The sequence below is a fragment of the Microcebus murinus genome, chromosome 2 (assembly GCF_040939455.1).
Source record: "Microcebus murinus isolate Inina chromosome 2, M.murinus_Inina_mat1.0, whole genome shotgun sequence".
In the NCBI taxonomy this organism is placed as follows: Eukaryota; Metazoa; Chordata; class Mammalia; order Primates; family Cheirogaleidae; genus Microcebus; species Microcebus murinus.
The window spans coordinates 73,720,098-73,738,469 of NC_134105.1; the positions used below are offsets into that span (position 1 = coordinate 73,720,098).

The window sequence follows — 18,372 nt, forward strand, 5'->3', positions numbered from 1 at the left end:
GATAAGCAGAGGTTTAAAAGGTCAGGTGAGGAATGACACTACAGGTAGAAGAAGCACCACAGGCAGGACACTGGAAGGAACAAGGTTGCTGAGCCAAAAGGGAGAGAGAGGAGGAATAAGGTTCGAGAAAGGCTATAAGCAGGGAATGGTATGATTGGGTTTTTAAAGATTTCCCTCAACACTGTATGGAGAACAGACTGAAAGGAGGCCAGAGTGCTGGAAGATCAGTTCAGATTCTTACAGCAGATCACACAAGAAAGGACAAAGGCTTAGATCAGAATGGAGCCTCAGTTTCTTCCTTGGTAAGGAGTTAACATTCCTTGAATGAGCAACTAAAAACTTTAAATAAGGGACATACCTAAAAATGATACAAGCCATATATGACAGACCCATAGCCAACATCATACTGAATGGGGAAAATTTGAAATCATTCCCACTTAGAACTGGAACCAGACAAGGCTGCCCACTATCTCCACTTCTGTTCAACATAGTGCTGGAAGTCTTGGCTACAGCAATCAGACAGGAAAATGGAATCAAAGGTATCCAAATAGGGGCAGAAGAGATCAAACTTTCACTGTTTGCTGATGATATGATATTGTATCTAGAAAACCCCAAGGATTCAACCAAGAAACTCCTGGAACTGATCAATGAATTTAGTAAAGTCTCAGGATACAAAATCAATACACAGAAATCAGAGGCATTCATAGACGCCAACAACAATCTAATTGAGAACCAAATCAAAGACTCAATTCCCTTCACAATAGCAACAAAGAAATTAAAGTACCTAGGAATATACTTAACCAAGGACGTAAAAGACCTCTACAGGGAGAACTATGAAACACTGAGGAAGGAAATAGCAGAGGATGTAAACAGATGGAAATCCATACCATGCTCGTGGATCGGCAGACTCAATATCATCAAAATGTCTATACTACCCAAACTGATCTACAGATTCAATGCAATACCTATTAAAATCCCATCACCATTCTTCACAGATATAGAAAAAATAATTTTACGCTTCGTATGGAACCAAAGAAGACCCCGAATATCAAGAGCAATTCTAGGCAACAAAAACAAAATGGGAGGCATTAATATGCCAGATATCAAACTATACTACAAAGCTGTAGTCATTAAAACAATATGGTATTGGCACAAAAATAGGAATATTGACCAGTGGAACAGATGTGAGAATCCTTGATATAAAACCATCCTCATATAGCCATCTCATCTTTGACAAAGCAGACGAAAACATACGCTGGGGAAAAGAATCCCTCTTCAATAAATGGTGCTGGGAAAACTGGATAGCCACCTGTAGAAGGCTAAAACAGGACCCACACCTTTCACCTCTCACAAAAACCAACTCACGCTGGATAACAGACTTAAACCTAAGATATGAAACTATTAGAACTCTAGAGGAAAAAGTTGGAAACACTCTCCTAGACATCGGCCTGGGCAAAGAGTTTATGAAGAAGTCCCCAAAGGCAATCACAGCAGCAACAAAAATAAATAAATGGGACATGATCAAACTACAAAGCTTCTGCACAGCCAAAGAAATAGTCATGAAAGTAAACAGACAACCTACAGAATGGGAGAAAATTTTTGTATCCTATGCATCCGATAAGGGACTGATAACTAGAATATACTTAGAACTCATGAAAATTAGGAAGAAAAAAATCAAATAACCCCATTAAAAAGTGGGCAAAGGACTTGAACAGAAATTTTTCTAAAGAAGACAGAAGAATGGCCAACAAACATATGAAGAAATGCTCAACATCTTTAATCATCAGGGAAATGCAAATCAAAACCACAATGAGATATCACTTAACCCCAGTGAGAATGGCCTTTATCAAAAAATCTCCAAACAATAAATGCTGGCGTGGTTGCGGAGAGAGAGGAACACTCCTACACTGCTGGTGGGACTGCAAACTAGTTCAACCTCTGTGGAAAGCAATATAGAGTACCTTAAAGCGATACAAGTGAATCTACCATTTGATCCAGCAATCCCATTGCTGGGCATCTACCCAAATGATCCAATGACACTCTACAAAAAAGACACCTGCACTCGAATGTTTATAGCAGCACAATTCATAATTGCAAAGCTGTGGAAACAGCCCAAGTGCCCATCAATCCAAGAATGGATTAATAAAATGTGGTATATGTATACCATGGAGTACTATTCAGCTCTAAGAAACAATGGTGATATAGCACATCTTATATTTTCCTGGTTAGAGCTGGAACCCATACTACTAAGTGAAGTATCCCAAGAATGGAAAAACAAGCACCAGATATATTCTCCAGCAAACTGGTATTAACTGAGTAGCACCTAAGTGGACACATAGGTACTACAGTAATAGGGTATTGGGCAGGTGGGAGGGGGAGGGGGACGGGTATATACATACATAATGAGTGAGATGTGCACCATCTAGGGGATGGTCATGATGGAGACTCAGACTTTTGGGGGGAAGGGGGGAAATGGGCATTTCTTGAAACCTTAAAATGTGTACCCCCATAATATGCCGAAATAAAAAAAAAAAGAAAGAAAGAAAGGAGTTAGCAAACTAAACTTACCTACATCACAGGGTTATTGCAAGAATCAATGAGATTGCACATGTACAGGATTAAATCTATTAATATCATTATCTATCATTAGCAGGCTGTTTCTACCAAAGAGGTTTATTATCCCGAGGCCTAAGGTTAATTAAGTTCCCAACACGCTGTGGCTGCCAGTGGCAGGAAAGGAAAGGAGGAAGAGCACTCTGACTGGCTGCACTGGCAGGCATGGGGGAGGCGGGCGGCACAAAGACACGAGGTGGGCAGAGGCACGGGACTCCACTCTCCCTGCTCCACACGGCCGCCTTCGGAGGTTGGCTGTGCCGCCCCTCCTGGGCCTGGCCACCCTCGCTCCTAGCTAAGATCAACCCACCGGCCCCAGCATTCTTGATTTCCTTGGGGCTGAACTTCACTTGGTCCTTAAAGCATAACAGACCTCACTCCCAAGCAAAATACAGCAAAATTAAAGAGGGGCAGCAATGGGTACATTTCACAAGGTTGTAAAAGACCATGTTTTGTTCAAATTCACAAACTAGGATGGATTTCCCACCCACCCTTGCAATACTCTAAGAAATCACCTTTTCACATATAAGATTTGTGCATCCGTGGGCTAGTCTGATGGTAGTGGGTTATCAGAACTTATTAACATTAGTGTCACTAAAGTTGGTATACTACACCCCCACATTGCTAAATTTGGCTTAAAAAATTATATAAAAAAATTAGCAAGTCATATCATAATAATGTCATAATATTAATAAATAAATCCTTGTTAACCAAGTATAAAAAAAAGGATGTTTGCATCCAAAGATTTTTGTTGCTTATCATTTATAAGGGCATCTGCTTTTAAGCTAGAAATAATAAAGAACTATACTTGGGGTTTCAAAACCTAGCTTACCCAGCTGTGTTACATTGGGCAAGTCAATTAGCCTCCACCATTCCCTCATCCATAAATGGTAGTAATTTTTTTTTTCAGAGACAGAGTCTGACTCTATCTCCCAGGCGAGTGCAATGATGAAATCACAGCTCACTACAGCCTCAAATTCCTGGGCTCAAGTGATCCTCCCACCTTAGCCTCCCGAGTAGCTGGGATTACAAGCACGTGCCACCACACCTAGCTAATTTTTTTGTTGTTGTTGTTAAGTACTGGTTCTTGCTATATTACTCAGGCTGGTCTTGAACTCTTGGCCTCAAGTGAACCTCCCAAAGTGCCTGAGCCTTCCAAAGTGCTAGGATTACAGGTGTGAGGCACCACATCCAGCCAGTAACAATATTTTGATTGTAATATATGAGACAGAATATGGGCATGGTACCTAAAACAATACCTGGCCCACACAGATCATTTTAAATAAATAATACTCATTAGTGTTTTTATGGTTAAAATATACCTAGCCTTTCAAAAAACATAAGCAAACTACTTGTACCACGATAAATAGCAGTTTATTGCAAGTTTTATAATAATTTCAAGATTAGAATTTATCTAGAATTTCAACAATCCCCTCCATCACCAAAAAATAATGATTCCAAATACAATACTAGATATGAGTTCTAAAGATACATAATGTTGCAAAGCTGTTCAAAAGGGTGGTAAAGCCACTGCCTAAACATTTCTGGTATAAGTTACAAGGATCTGTGTCTATGACCCTTCACAATCTATTTTGTGATTTCCTAATTAGCTGCAGGGGTTTAGCCGGGGACTACAGAACCTAGCCTGGCACTGCCATCAAACCAACCAAACTACCTAAAACGAGGAATCAGAGGTCATTGTAAGGTCATTTTGAAATCATAAAGCTGTAATTATTCTAGCAAAATTCAACACATCTGAATATTCAGGACAACTGTCATCATATCTCTGGCCCTAGCAAGTACCTGGCCATTGAAACAAAGCTCTTGAAAAAAGCTTTCAGAAAGCTACATCTCTTAACTTCTAATAGACATTCTAAGCAATACATTGTAATTTACTGAAATGTTTGATTCATATGTTTATTTATATTTGCAAGGAGTCTGCAAATATATGAATTCAGAATAAACACTCTAGCAATAGATATTGTACTAATTACAATTAAGCATTTTTTTTTCTTCTCACTTCCAGTGTAAAATTATTCCTCTGGGGTGCAGGCAGTCCCTCAATAAGATACATTTCAATTATTTAACTCATATAATTCGGTAAGGAAAGGGTTCCGCAGCCCAGGCATGTGAAACATTAAGAATTGAAACCTTTCAGTGGCTGCCCACTGCTGTCAGGATAAAGACGAAAAGGCTTCACCTGCCTGTGTAGTCCAAGCTCATCCTCTGTTCACGCCAGCCACACCAGTGTCAATTCAGTCCCACAAAAGGGCCACGTCCATGCCTTCCAGAAGCAATGTTCACTGTGCTAGAACTCAAAATCCCTCCATGATTCCCCTAAGACAGCCACTTTCTAACATCTCTAAGTCTCAGCATAAGCCTTACTTCTTTAAAGAAATGTCCTCTGATTCCCTCGGATGGAAGTTAAGCTTGGACACCTGGAATGTAGTGCAATTCAACTCTGCAGGTTAATCGATATGCAATTATTTCCCTCCAGGTATGCTTTCCCACTCGTCTGTTAACTCCAGCAAGACGAATCTCAGTCTATCTATACCTGGCTTGCAGTGGGCATCCAATGGAGGTACCATAATGGATAGCAAGTATGAAATAATACTGTGCACATTACAATAAAAATAGTATGGTAAGATGATAAATTATTAGAACATTTCTCAATATCAAATGACAAACCAACAAATAAGAAAAAAACTGCAGGCATCCTCAAAGGAACAGGAGGTAGGAGTTCTACCAGCAACATGTTTTACAAGCTCAGACATTCTTGGTGTTACTTTCTTAATCTCTAATATGAAGTGATTAAACAAGAAAATCTTTTATTCTATCTCTTCTGGGTCTCTGTAGTCAGAAAAAAAAATCTTTTATACTATACCTTACTTATAATTGTCATTACACGGACTAACAATCCTGAATTCCTCCTAGAAAATGAGACCTTAGACACATTTGTGGAAATTTGAAAAGCATGGTCATTGGCTAGTAGGAATAACTTAACAAAACTGGGAAGTATTACACAAGAAAATCATTATGTTGACAACATAAGAATAAATAAAATATGAATACTACATTAGCTATTTTTAATGTATAACTTATATAAACAAAAAAATTAAATGCAGTATCTTTACGGCAATATAAGCACACACAAAACCTGAATTTTGTCAGATCTTCCCATTTTATTAAAATCTGCCATTTTTATGCTATTCTTAAAGTCCAAGAACTCTACTCTCCTCATCTCATTCCAAAAACCCATCCCACTGTAAACACTGTCTCCTTAGTATTTCGTGTATAATTTGTTCCATGTTATCTTCTACTCAGAGCCAACTCAGAATGGTAGAAATAGATAGTATCTACTCCAACTCTTTAATTTTACAGATTAGCAAACCAACAAGTAGCAAGGCTCAATAACTAGCCCACTGTTACACAGCTAATATAGTTATTAGCAAAGCTAAGACTTGTCTACATGCTCCTTTGTAATTATTTTATTCTGTGGTGCTCAAGTGTTCATACCTCATTCCCCTTCCTTTTAGAGACTAACACCCTTGCTTTCTTCTGACCCCACAAAAACAGATGGTCTTACTTACCATCTATTGAGCACCTGCTATGTGCTTCACAATTTCTCATTTAATCCTCTCAACAACCCAAGGAGACAGATGCCCTTTACTTCATTTTATAGTGAAAAAAGTGAGACCTCAAGATGCTAAGCAACCCCAGGCACTAGTTGCTAAGCCGTGGCACCAGGATTTGAGCCCAGGTCTGTCTAATGTCACAGCCCACGCTCTAAACCACTACCAACAGGGTTCTTCCAGAAACAGCTGACTTCCAAAAAAAAAAAAAAAAAAAGGCAGGACTGTGCCTGATCACTGCCCTACTGTGCACATCAAGTAGGCCCTGCACGGACAGCCACCTTCTGGTGGTGGGCAATCTGATGAGCTCTGACACAAGGGACAGGTTACTGTGTTCTGAAACCAGGGTGGCAAGTCTCGATTAGCAGTGTGAGTTTACTTCATTCATTCACTCAACAATTTATTAGCACCTACCACATGCTGGACACTGTTCAGGGAGCTGAGCACACAGCAATGAACTAAAGGCATCCCTGTTTCCATGGAGTTTACCCTCTAACGGAAGGGACAGACAACAAATATATAATATACATCACAGGCAGTGGGGATAGCAAGCGCAAAGGCACTGAGGTGACAGAATGCTTGGTATTGTCTAAGAGCAGAGTACAGTATCATGTAGTGGAAAATGTGGGGTCCCACCTGAGTTCAAATACCTGTCCTGCCTCTTTCAAGCAATATAATTGGGGACAACTTGCTCAAACCTCCACATCTGATCTGTAAAGTAAAAACAATGATTCTCTCTCTCTCATGGGGTTGTTATGAGGATTAAGTAATAACATATGAGGTACTTAATACCTAGTATGTTGTTAGGGTTCAGGAAATGGTATAGCTATCATTTTTAACTAGTTATTGACAACTCAGCTCCATTAAAGACAATTTATTTTCAATTTGATAGCTTTGAATCCCAGGGTTAAATTACACTGTTAGATTTGTATATGGCCAATAACTTCCTCCTAAGCCTTTGACTTCCTTGGCTGGGCTTCCTGTCCTGATGAGGAGGGCCCTGAAGGAAGCACACAGATGTTATCTGGGAAAGAGCGAGAGACAAATTAACTCTACTGTTGCATTAATAGAAATTATGCTCTTCATTCCACATGACCCCTACCTGCAAGACTCTGACACTGCCTCAGTACTGAATGTATTGCCCCTTGGATTCCAGTCACTGGTTTCACAAGACCAGGTCCCACCAGTCTTGATTCCTCACTTGTACCACCGACAGGAGCGAGCAGTAATTTCATTACAATCCTCTCTATGTTGAGAAGAGTTAAACTTCATTCCAAAATTAAGACAGTAATTTAATTTTTAAAACTCCTTTCTCCAATGTCCTTTTTGCCAAAATTAACATTTCTTTTCAAAGAAATGAGAACATCAAAGCAGAACTCAAGAGTCATCTGTCGTGGCAGTCTCCAGACTGTTCCTTAGGGCACAGCCCCCAAGCAAGGCAACTATAGAAGGTACATGAGCAGCCAAGGAGATGGGCTCAGAACCAAGGAAGATGTCAAGGCCCCCAAGGACATTCTGTCCCTCTTCCCCATACCCTAGCTCATTTCCTTAATGCTGAGTTTACTTTTCATCTTTGTAGACTGACGGGTTAGAGAGCAAACCACATGCGAGAGAAGCCACAGTAAGCCCATGCCTGCTGGAGGTAAAACGGGAATCATCCCAAACCACTGTCACGCTGGGGAGAGCCCACAGTGGCAGCTTCAAGTCAGAGAGGCCAGTGCTCAAGTCTTAAATGAGGCTTTTTAAAAATCAGATTCTCCTTCTTCCAGACAGACCTAATGTTCCCCCACCCCCTTTTTATTTTAGAGACAGGGTCTCGCTTCTGTTGCCAAGGCTGAAATGCAATGGTGCAATCCTCAAACTCCTGGGCCCAAGAGATCCTCCCACCTTAGCCTCCCAAAGTGCTGGGATCATAGACATGAACCACTGCACCTGGCCTGATTTTCTCTTTTTAACGCTCTGAGTGTACATATAACTAGAGCTATGTGGAAATCCATAAAATCTTCCTTCTTCTCATTTATTCATTCAATAAATATTTATGCAGTGCCTGCTCCATGCCAGGACTATTCTAGATATGAGGATTCAATAGGAAACAAAACATAAAAATCTCTGCCCTGATGGAGCTTACATTCTAGTCAGGGGATACAGACCATAAACAAGATATGTAGTTGTATAATATATTACACAAAGATAAATGCTAAGGAAACAAAACAGAGAAGAGGGAAAGGAAGTATGTATGTAGGTTCGTTTTTGTTTTGAAAAAGGACCTACAGGAAGTGAACTGTGTAGGTATTTGGAAGAAAAACACTCCAAACGAAGGAAACAGCACATGCAAAGGCCCTGAAACAGAGTGCGTCTGGCATGCTCAGGGGACAGAAAGCAGGCCAGGCAGCTGGAGCAGAGTGAGCCAGCCAGAGAGCACAGGAGGGAGGTCAAAGAGGTAATGGGCAAGGGAGTGGTGGGCTGCTGGTGCAGGGCTTTACAGATCACTGTAAGAATTTTGGCTTTTACTCTGAGAAAAACAAGAATAAAAGTCTGTAAGCAAAGGAATAATGTGATTTGACTTAGGTTTATAAGAATAATCATTCCGGCTATTGGGTGGAGACTAAATTGCAGAGGAGCAAGGAGGGAAACACACTCCCTAGCTGTGTGATCTTGAGTAGGCCACCAAACCTCTCTGGTTGTTCTCATCTTTAGAAGGCTTAAAGACAATTATTCTAAGCCCCACTCTAACCCTAAACTTGGTGATTCTGAGTTGATTTGCTGTCACTTTTGTATAGCTATAATTTATATAGCCTGTAACCCTGACCTTTCCTCAAAGCTTTAACTGAAGTGGAACTGAGTTGAAGAAGTCAGTTTGACAAACACATACTATAAACCAGGCCCATGCTACAACCCAGCATACAAAGATGGTACAACTTGCTCCTGCTCTGGGAAAGTCCACAGTCTTCCAGAGGAAGAAAGCACGTTCTCATGAGCTAGCAAGAGAAGCACCTGCCAGGAGGAGCATGTGAAGCTGTCACCAGAGGAGCTGACAACATAGAGAGCCTGGAAGAACAATCGGGGACGCCCACAGAGAAGGGAATGGAGGGACGTGGAAAGTAAGGGTGGTGGCACTGTATACCACAGAAATAATAGTATGTTGTGTTTTGGACTCAATTTTAACAGAAAGACCTACAGAACAACCAGGTGGCTGCTAGGAATATGGGTATGAAATATGACTGGGAGTTACTGCCATGAAGCACAGAAATATGAGCAACTGAGGAGAGGAGAGGAGAGGAGGGGAGGGGAGGGGAGGGGAGGGGAGGGGAGGGGAGGGGAGAGGAGAGGAGAGGAGAGGAGAGGAGAGGAGAGGAGAAGAGAAGAGAAGAGAAGAGAAGAGAAGAGAAGAGAAGAGAAGAGAAGAGAAGAGAAGAGAAGAGAAGAGAAGAGAAGAGAAGAGAAGAGAAGAGAAGAGAAGAGAAGAGAAGAGAAGAGAAGAGAAGAGAAGAGAGGAGAGAAAGGAAAGGGAAAATGGAACCCTGGAGAGTGCCAACACAAAGGGATCAAGCATGGAAAAAGAAGATTGAAGAGAGATCAAGAACATAAGGGGAAAACCTGGAGAACTAGTTCCAGGAAATCCAAGAAAATAAAATGTGGGGAAAAGAGGAAAGTAAAGCAGCAAATGCATGAGGGAGAGGACAATGAAGATGCTGACCGAAAGCAAGCAGGGAACTTTGCACTTAGCACCTCTTCTAGCACGGCCTGTGTCTGGGTGCCGTGGGTGTGGGAGCCCGCCTGCAGCAGGCCGGGGAGTAAATGGGAGGTGAGGAGAAAAGAAGCAATGGCTAAAACTAGCCCTGAAGAGGCTACATGTTATCAAAGCTTCTGTGCCATCAGGAAAGTCTTATTCAACACTCTGTGGAGGTGTAAGGTGTGAGAAACAGGAACTAAGACCTGCTGGGGGTGATCTTTTGGTGGTGGAAAGGAGATTTCTTAGTTAACACCTAGGTCTCACGGGACCACTAATCCTGAAACTAGCAGCAGGCATTCAGAAAGGCTAGTCGCTTCTGACAAGTGCTGAGGACAATATATTCACCCACACATCGTCCAACTACTTAGACTTCTCACCTCCATACCCTTCTCACACTAGCATCCCTAGTTTTTCTCCCCCAGCAGAATAATGCTGAACAGCAGGGACTACATTTCAGGTCAAAGCATGGTTAAAAATGTAACAAAAAAAACCATAGCACCTACTACCAAATATGATGCCATAAGCCCATAACCTGGCACTGTTCAGACAGGACCAGACACCACCAAAAACACCAGCTGGGTACCAGAACACTGGGCCCAAACCCCTCAGAGTCAGCACATGCTGCCTAAATGCTCTTCCATTAGCTCTCTGAGAAATAAAAAAGAGCCAAAGGAGGAGAAAGTTTTTAATCCTAAAATTATTCTTATTTTCCAATACACAGTGCTTAAGAAAAAAGTCTGAAAGTCAACAGAAAAAATAGCAGATTCTTTAAAATGTGTGTCTACAGTCTTTCTCCTTTACCCTCTGCAAAAAAGCAACCCAACTCCCAAATGATCATTTTTCTTGGCTTAATTTCACTATTTTTTGTGATACATAATTGGAAACAGACTGTTTTTTCCTGGCTTTAAAGAACAGGATCTTCAGGGTTACAAGAGTTGCCAACTACAGAACCTCAACCCTAGCAAAATTTCTTTTGCAAACCTCTTACCTCTACACCTACTTGAAATATATATTAACTCCAAAGAAAACATTTAAATCCCTTATTATTATGCAAAAGTGGATTTTCTCCTAACAAATTAAATATTCCCCTCCCTTTCTTTGCCTCCCTACCCATTTAAACAAAGTGGAATCCTGCTTTGTGTTCAGCTATCTCCCATTCAAACATTACTAAAAGCCCTACCCAGCATGGTATTTACATGGGATACTTTCTGGAGATATTTTCAAGAATTTAGTAGAACTGGTTCTACAGGAAACCTCCCTATTTAGCCTACACACTGAATGAAATTAAAACCTTAGAACATCTTAGAAAGCAACCACCCTAAAAATGAAATAAAGATGCCACAAACTGAAAAAGGCATAAATATGGAAAAATGTTAACTGTAACAAGTAGATCATCCTTTCCCTGGCTCCTGTGTCAAAAACATGATACAACCAATGGCTGTGCGGCAACTGTAATGAATAATGAGTATGATGGATTAAAAACAAAAAGACAGGTGGCTTTACAAAATAGGTTGCTAGCCTAAGTATTTTTTCATGCTTCATATGGTATATTACAAATACATGACAAGTAATGATCTCTCTAAATCTCAAATATAAGAAAACTAATTCTAAAATTAGAAAACTAATTCTAATTCTAATATTAGAAAACTAATAGGAATTGTCTGCTCAGGAAGTCTTTGGCAAAAAGAGAGGGACCAGCAATAGTAAACATGCCCATTTAGAAGATCAGAAACTTCTCCCACACACATAGGGAAGACCTTACACTGCAATGATGCAAAATACATAATGAGTCAATGGTGCTTTCCCTTAACGCTGAATTTAATTTGCCAGCCAACTGCACAAAGTCTAATATAACAAAATGAGACATTTATTCTTTATGGACACTCAAGAGTCTTGTCTTTGAGTATATTTTGTTTTAAAGAAAAAAACCATAAAAGAGGATTCTCACTCAACAGTGAGTGAGAATCACACAAAAGCACTTAGGGTGCCACATGAACAAAGGGCTTTGTGATTAGAATCTAAGCATTTCACCTCAAATAACCTTCTGAGTATGAAGAGAAAAGCCACATTCTACACCAGCAATTATCATACAGTTAGCTAATTATAAAATGAAAATTGCAAATAGCCACCAGTGTATTTTTGCATCCAAAGACCAATAGCATACTGTCAAAACACATAAATCACTAAAAATGCTAACAAAATGATACTCCCAAAAGGGACTCTTTTCACTCACCAAATGGAATTAAGTATTCGTCAAGTTTCCATTAACAAAATAGTATGATAAAAATTAAAAAAGAAATACAAAGTTCTGCTAGACCCTGCACCTGGCCTATTTGGCGTTCTCACCCACCAGTGGTGGTTAGTCATCAGGCCTCCGAAACTACAGACCTGCTCCCAAGGCAATCAGATAAACAGGGAAGCTCAAGGACTGTATCTGTAATGACTGTTTTCTAAAGGTCATTTTTTCAGGGACTAATCAACTTAAATGTGTTTTTAGAAATGATCCATCGGCCATTTCACACACAAAAACTGACCTTCAGTATATGCCAGAGACATGAATTATGTGCTTGGAAGGACAGAAAAGCAGGTGTTTCATCCTCCTGCAAACAGCACCCAACTCCAAAAGTCCCTTTCACCTGCAGTCCAGTCTCCAGGAAGTGGGAAGAGTACACGCTTCTTGTATAATCCTTTTTCTTAAAGTGGAGATAGAGGTACATTCCAGACTTAATTCTAAATTATTATCCCGCAACTATTTAATAGTAAATGCTAAAAATGAACTTTACCAGGCTCTACATATCACTGAGTCCTCTTCCCAGCCTGGAAGAAGATTTCAACATAAAGGAATCACCAGCACAAAGCCCAGACATTAACCTTCCCAACACCCCCATGATTATCTTCAGTAGGATATGTTAGGATAGCCTGAAGGAACGGTTCTGGGGCTCTAGTTCCAGGCCTTCCCTTTTAAATATGGTCTCCACCCCTCATAAGTAGTTGTCAGCCTATTAGGCTTTGATCTTGGGCCTAGAAAATTGAAGAATAAAAAAATGAATAAAGTCCAAATGAAAGTAGCTTCATGAAGAATTTATATTATTGTTGCTTCAAACACACGTCTTGGTTGAGAGCAAGAGATCAAAATCATTACTCTCCAAGGTGGGGAAGAAGCATGCTTAGAAATCTGTGCTAAATCTTAAGTTAGAACTTTGCAAGCAGAGAAAATAAAGCTCAATGTCAGCAAACAAATGTGCTATTTCAAAAGATATAAAACAAGAAATCTAGAAATGGACAGAGCCCAGGAAATGGACCTAGATCCTTTGTGTAAGGCCCTTCCAAGCTGTGTTGATTTATTTCAGCTTGACTAGAAATTGAACAAATTAGCAACAGCTTGTATTTTATGAAATGGCACAAAAGAAACAATGCTATCATTCCAAGTGTTACTCTGAAGATGTGGAACCAGAGAAATTACTGCTATGGATCTTGGTGCACTTAATTTTCTTCCATGACACAAACACCTTCATTCAATATGTTAAAGGCTCACTGTTATTTGTCAAACTCTAGCTTTTCATATAACCTAGAGTCACTCTTATATTCCAATTGTCTATATTCCCCATGGCAATGCAAGATTGCTTTCAAGTTAAAGACTCCTACAAACATTTATCTTACTCAGGTTAAGCAAATTTCAAAAAGTAGTTAGCATTTTTTAAATTAAAAAAAAAGTCTTAAGTAAGTTTGAAAAGTTAAGAAAAATGTTCGAATGGACTGACTAAAACGGCAATAAAATCACTTTAAAAAAACTGTTAAGAGTAAAAAACAAGACTGTCCTCTAGTAAGAAGTCTGACAATTATAATTTTTCATCCAATATCAATGAAAAAACAGAAAAAAATATATTTCAAAATGAATTATCAAGAGCAGGGTTATACAAAATGACCAGAGCAGAATTACCCAGGAAAAATATTAAAGCAATGTTACGACTTACACTGCTGTTTTCTAATGTCTAACTGTTCTGTCTGTTAAACTTAAAATGTAAAGTCAAAACCTTTCACAGATTTATAATCCCAGGAAATTGGTCATGACTTATACACCAAAGAAGTCAGTAGTGATCATCTTAGAACTCAAAGGACAGTTGAGTTCCCTGGGCTCTTAGGCTCAGATTCTGCCCTCAGAAAAACAAGCAGTCACCTGACTTTTACAAGTTACAACCAAGTTTGCATGCAAAAGAGAAAGAGTAATTCCTTGGAGTTTAAAAAAGAATGGGACAATAGTTTCCTTCTAGTGAACCAATGTTGTCAATCCTTAAAGGCTTTCCAAGAGAAAACCCTAGGATACTTTAAGCCTCTCCGCTATCAGAGGACTAAATGAGGACAGCTAATTTGCTGAATTTTAAGACCAGGAACTGTAAACCTATTAGGGAGGCAGGCATTGATAAATGTCTGCTGAATCAGTAAACTAGATCAGAGCATGGAAGATTAAATGAGATCCTAAAACGCTATTGTGTAGTGTGAGTGAAATGCTAAGATTTATAAAGAAGCCTGCAATCCTAGCACTGTGGGAGGCTGAGGAGGGAGGATGGCTTGAGCTCAAGAGTTGGAGACCAGCCTAAGCAAGAGCAAGACTTGTCTCTACTGAAAACAGAAAAAATTAACTGGACGTGGTGGCACATACTAGTAGTCCCAGCTACTCTGGAGCCTGAGGCAGGAGGATTGCTTGAGCCCAGGAGTTTGAGATTGCCGTGCGCTAGGTTGATGCCACGGCACTCTAGCCCGGGCAACAGAGTGAGACTTTGTCTCAAAAAAAAAAAAAAAAAAAAATAGAAAGAAGTAACTAAGTTTGAAAGTTATTTCAAAATAGGATCCATTGGACCCTGACTTGGTAAATGAAATAAAGTTAATCAATACTACATGATACATAAGAAATAAGAAAGGAAACTGGCCTCAAAACTAAAGATAAAAATTGAAAACCTTTTTTAAAAATCAGTTTGATTTTTCCAAGCATGTTACTTTTTAAATATTGTTTATATTTGTAAGTATGAGTGTCCACAGACACTTGTATCCTAGTATAAATATGATACTTCTGAACTATTACTATAATAAAATATAAGCCTCTGAGGAATGCACAATAATAAAACAGCTATTATTTAGGATTAACAATCCCTCATTGTCTTAGACTTGGAAGATGTTAATGAAAGATGAAAATGACAGGATTGTGAACACACCAACCTCCCTGAGAACAAAGTCATTATATCCAGTTTTCTACAAAAGACAAATGAGGATCATTACAAAAGGATTCACAATGGATTTCTCTGGGTTGCCAGTTCTCCTAGATAACTTGAAATATTATTCAAACTACATTCAATTATTTTACATACATACCTCTTAAGGAAAACAAATTGAAAAAACGACATGTGTGTGTATTTAATAGCTGTCCAGCCACCATAGCATTCTTGACATATAGCCAGCCAACCTTTAGGCCCTATCCTTGAGGTCATTCTTATTTTAATCAGTTGAAATTAAATCAAGTTCAACTCAGAAAACAACCTGGTTATTTTGCTAGATAAAGCCACAGCACTTTCCACTTCCAAAAAGCATGTTTAATACTCTAGACTGGTTCATGGGCCTTATAGATATCAATAGTGTGTTGTGCGCCCCCTATTGACTAATATTCAAAATAACAACAAATTCCCCAGTGATTGCCTTTGAAGTACTGGGGTTCAAAAGCATGTTGGTGATTTTTGTATTTAAAAACATGAGCTGAATCAACAGTTGTTAGGCAAAGCTATCATCATGTAATGGTCGGATTCCATCAAAACAGGAAAAATTAAAGTTGACAAAGACAAACTAAAGGACAAAAAAAAAATATGCTGAAGCCTTGAAACACTAAACAATGCAGAATTAAAGCCAAAAGCAGAGAACACCAAGAAATATAGCAACATCCTTTGACACAATGGCATGAAATCAATTTCATTTTAATAGCCCTTAAGGGGGTAAGAATTATTTCCCTGCCTCCTTTGTCAACCCCAAGCTGTTTCCTAAGGAAGCCAAGTAACGGTGATCAACAATGTCTGGAAAATTAATAAAAGAAATTAATAAAGATCCATATTAATACAAGTCCGAGTTCTATTTATAATTATTTGGGGCCAGTTTCAAAGGAGCTGTAATTCGGCACCTTCATAAGTACATATAATCACCTAAATTAATCACAGATACTTGTGTTTCAAGAGATAGTGCTCCACTCAAACACAAATCTAAATGATGGGAGAAGACGCATGGACTGACTGCACACAAATCTATGTGCACACACATCCGACTGCACTTGCTGCTCTCTGCTGGCGTCAGAACTAACAAAGTTGTGTGAGATCTTGGACAAGTAACTTGACCTCTAGTGTCTTATCAGTAAAATAGGGCTATTTATTAATGGTGTTTTTACCGCAGAATTAGTATGAAGAGTAAGGGCACAAACTACAGACTCAACAAGCATTATTATTATTACCCAAAGGGAACAACTGCACACGAAAGTAATTGCAGTCTGAGTACCAATTCGGGAAGATTAAAAGGTCTTGACATGTGTTTTTACTGCGTGTGGAGACTTGTCTCCTCCCCAAACGCTCATTTCTTGGAAAGGAGATGGAACTCAGAAACGCCCGGTGCCCCATCTCAATCTGTCACTCCTACTACCCCCTACCCCAGTCGCTCTTCTCCCGCCACGCAGCGCTAACACCCGTGCGGTACCGACTGGGCGCCAGGCACTGTGCTAGCACCTCACACATATTAAATCATTCAGTCCTCACAGCAACTTTATGAGGCCAGTACTCTTATCCCCATTTCACAGCTAGGGAAATGGAGCGCATTTCTTCTCCCAGCTTTTTTGCGTGGACACCAAATCCATCAAGTTCTGTCCTGCCAAGGTAACTCACGCTTGACACCTGGCTCCGTGCACTATGCGATTCTGGAAAGTGGGGCAAATGCCCCAATAAGAACAAGCCTGCAAGCAGATTCTTCTAGCAACAGCCCAAGATTTCTAAATTTGCCTTAATCAAATTAACACACTAAGAGAGCCTTCAAAATAAAGGGGGTGCGTTCTCCGCGGGGGCTCGGGGCTGCAGCGTGCGGCGCCGCCCGCAACGCACCCGAGGGCGCGGCCGGTGGGGAGCGCGGCTCGCGTCGGTGCGCCAGTCCCGAAGCCGCAGCCTCGGCCGCGGGAATTGGGCGCAAACCCACAACAAACCTTTCCCACCGACGCTGTCACGCGCCCGGAGGGAAGTGGCCGGCGCGCCCCGCGGGGGTCAGAAGGAACCGCGGAGAGGAAGAGCAAGGGCGGGCGTGGAGAAGTCCCCCCGGGCGCAGAGCATCGCCCAGAGCACTGGCCATCCCGGGCGGCCGCGCCCCGCGCACCTCCTGCCACAGGTCCCCGCTCCTCCGTGCGTAAACACCGCCCGGCCGGCGCCGCCCTCCCACGCCCGGAGGGCCGCGCGGCCGGAGCGGTCCCGGCCGGGAAGCAGGCGCGGACAGCGCGCGGCACTGCGGGCGCCGCGAAGCCTGCACGAGCCCCGCGGCCCGCGCGGGCGCTGAGCGGGCGCGGAGCGGGCGGAGCGGCCGGGCGCGGGCTGCAGCGCCGCGGGGCCGGCCAGCACGTACCTCGGAGGCGGCGTGTCAAGCGGAGACCCACTCGCGGCAAGCTGGAGGACGGCAGAGCAAAGTTTCCCCGCCCAGCGCTCGGCGGCCGCGAGCTCGGCAGCTGCTGCGCCGCGGCGCAACTACGCCATCCGGACCCGCCGGGGACTTTCACCTCCTGCAGGGAGCTCGGGGGATCGCGCGGAGAAAGCGGCCGGGCGGAGAGCGCAGACGTCCCTCCCTCACTCGCTGGGAGGAGGAAAGTGCCGCTCGGCGTCCCCGAAACCCTCGATTACCCCATCGGGCCGACCCGGCGCGCTGGCCCCAGCTCGCACACGCGCGGGCGGGGTCGGGCAGGGCGCCACAGCAATCAGCGCGCGGGGGGAAGGGCGCGCTCCTCGGCCGTCCCCACCGGGGGGCTCTCGGCCGCCCAGAAACTCCTCCTCCCGCTCCCGCCTCCTCTCTCCTCCCCCTCGGCCTCCCCCGCTGATGGATGAGCCCCGAGCGCGGCTCCCGCCTGCGTTTCCCTTCGGGCCGAGGAGGCAAGGGGAGAAGGGGCGCGCCCGGGCTCAGCGCGCCCAGGTTGGGGTGGCGGGTGGGGGCCCCTGTCCCAGGGGAAGCGCGAGCTGCAGGGACTCTCTCCTTCAAAGTGGGTCCTTCAAACTTTCCAAGGCTCTCTGGCAAGGTTGGGTTTTTATCTGGGTCCTCTGTCTCGCTGTAAAAATTCTGAAACCTCAAATAATCCGATCGCACCTTCTTGCCCACTCCCCGGCACAGCCCCCCGCGCGC

At 42.2% G+C, this 18,372-nt stretch overlaps 1 protein-coding gene across 1 annotated transcript in view; it reads right to left on the bottom strand.

Annotated features, from left to right (window-relative positions):
* Positions 1 to 17,920, bottom strand: part of TGFBR3 (transforming growth factor beta receptor 3) — a 188,211-nt gene extending 170,291 nt beyond the window's left edge. The window contains exon 1 of the mRNA XM_012790895.2: positions 17,608 to 17,920. The gene's annotated coding sequence lies outside the window, so the exon portion shown is untranslated. The remainder of the gene's footprint in view (positions 1 to 17,607) is intronic.
* Between the last annotated feature and the right edge of the window lie 452 nt (positions 17,921 to 18,372).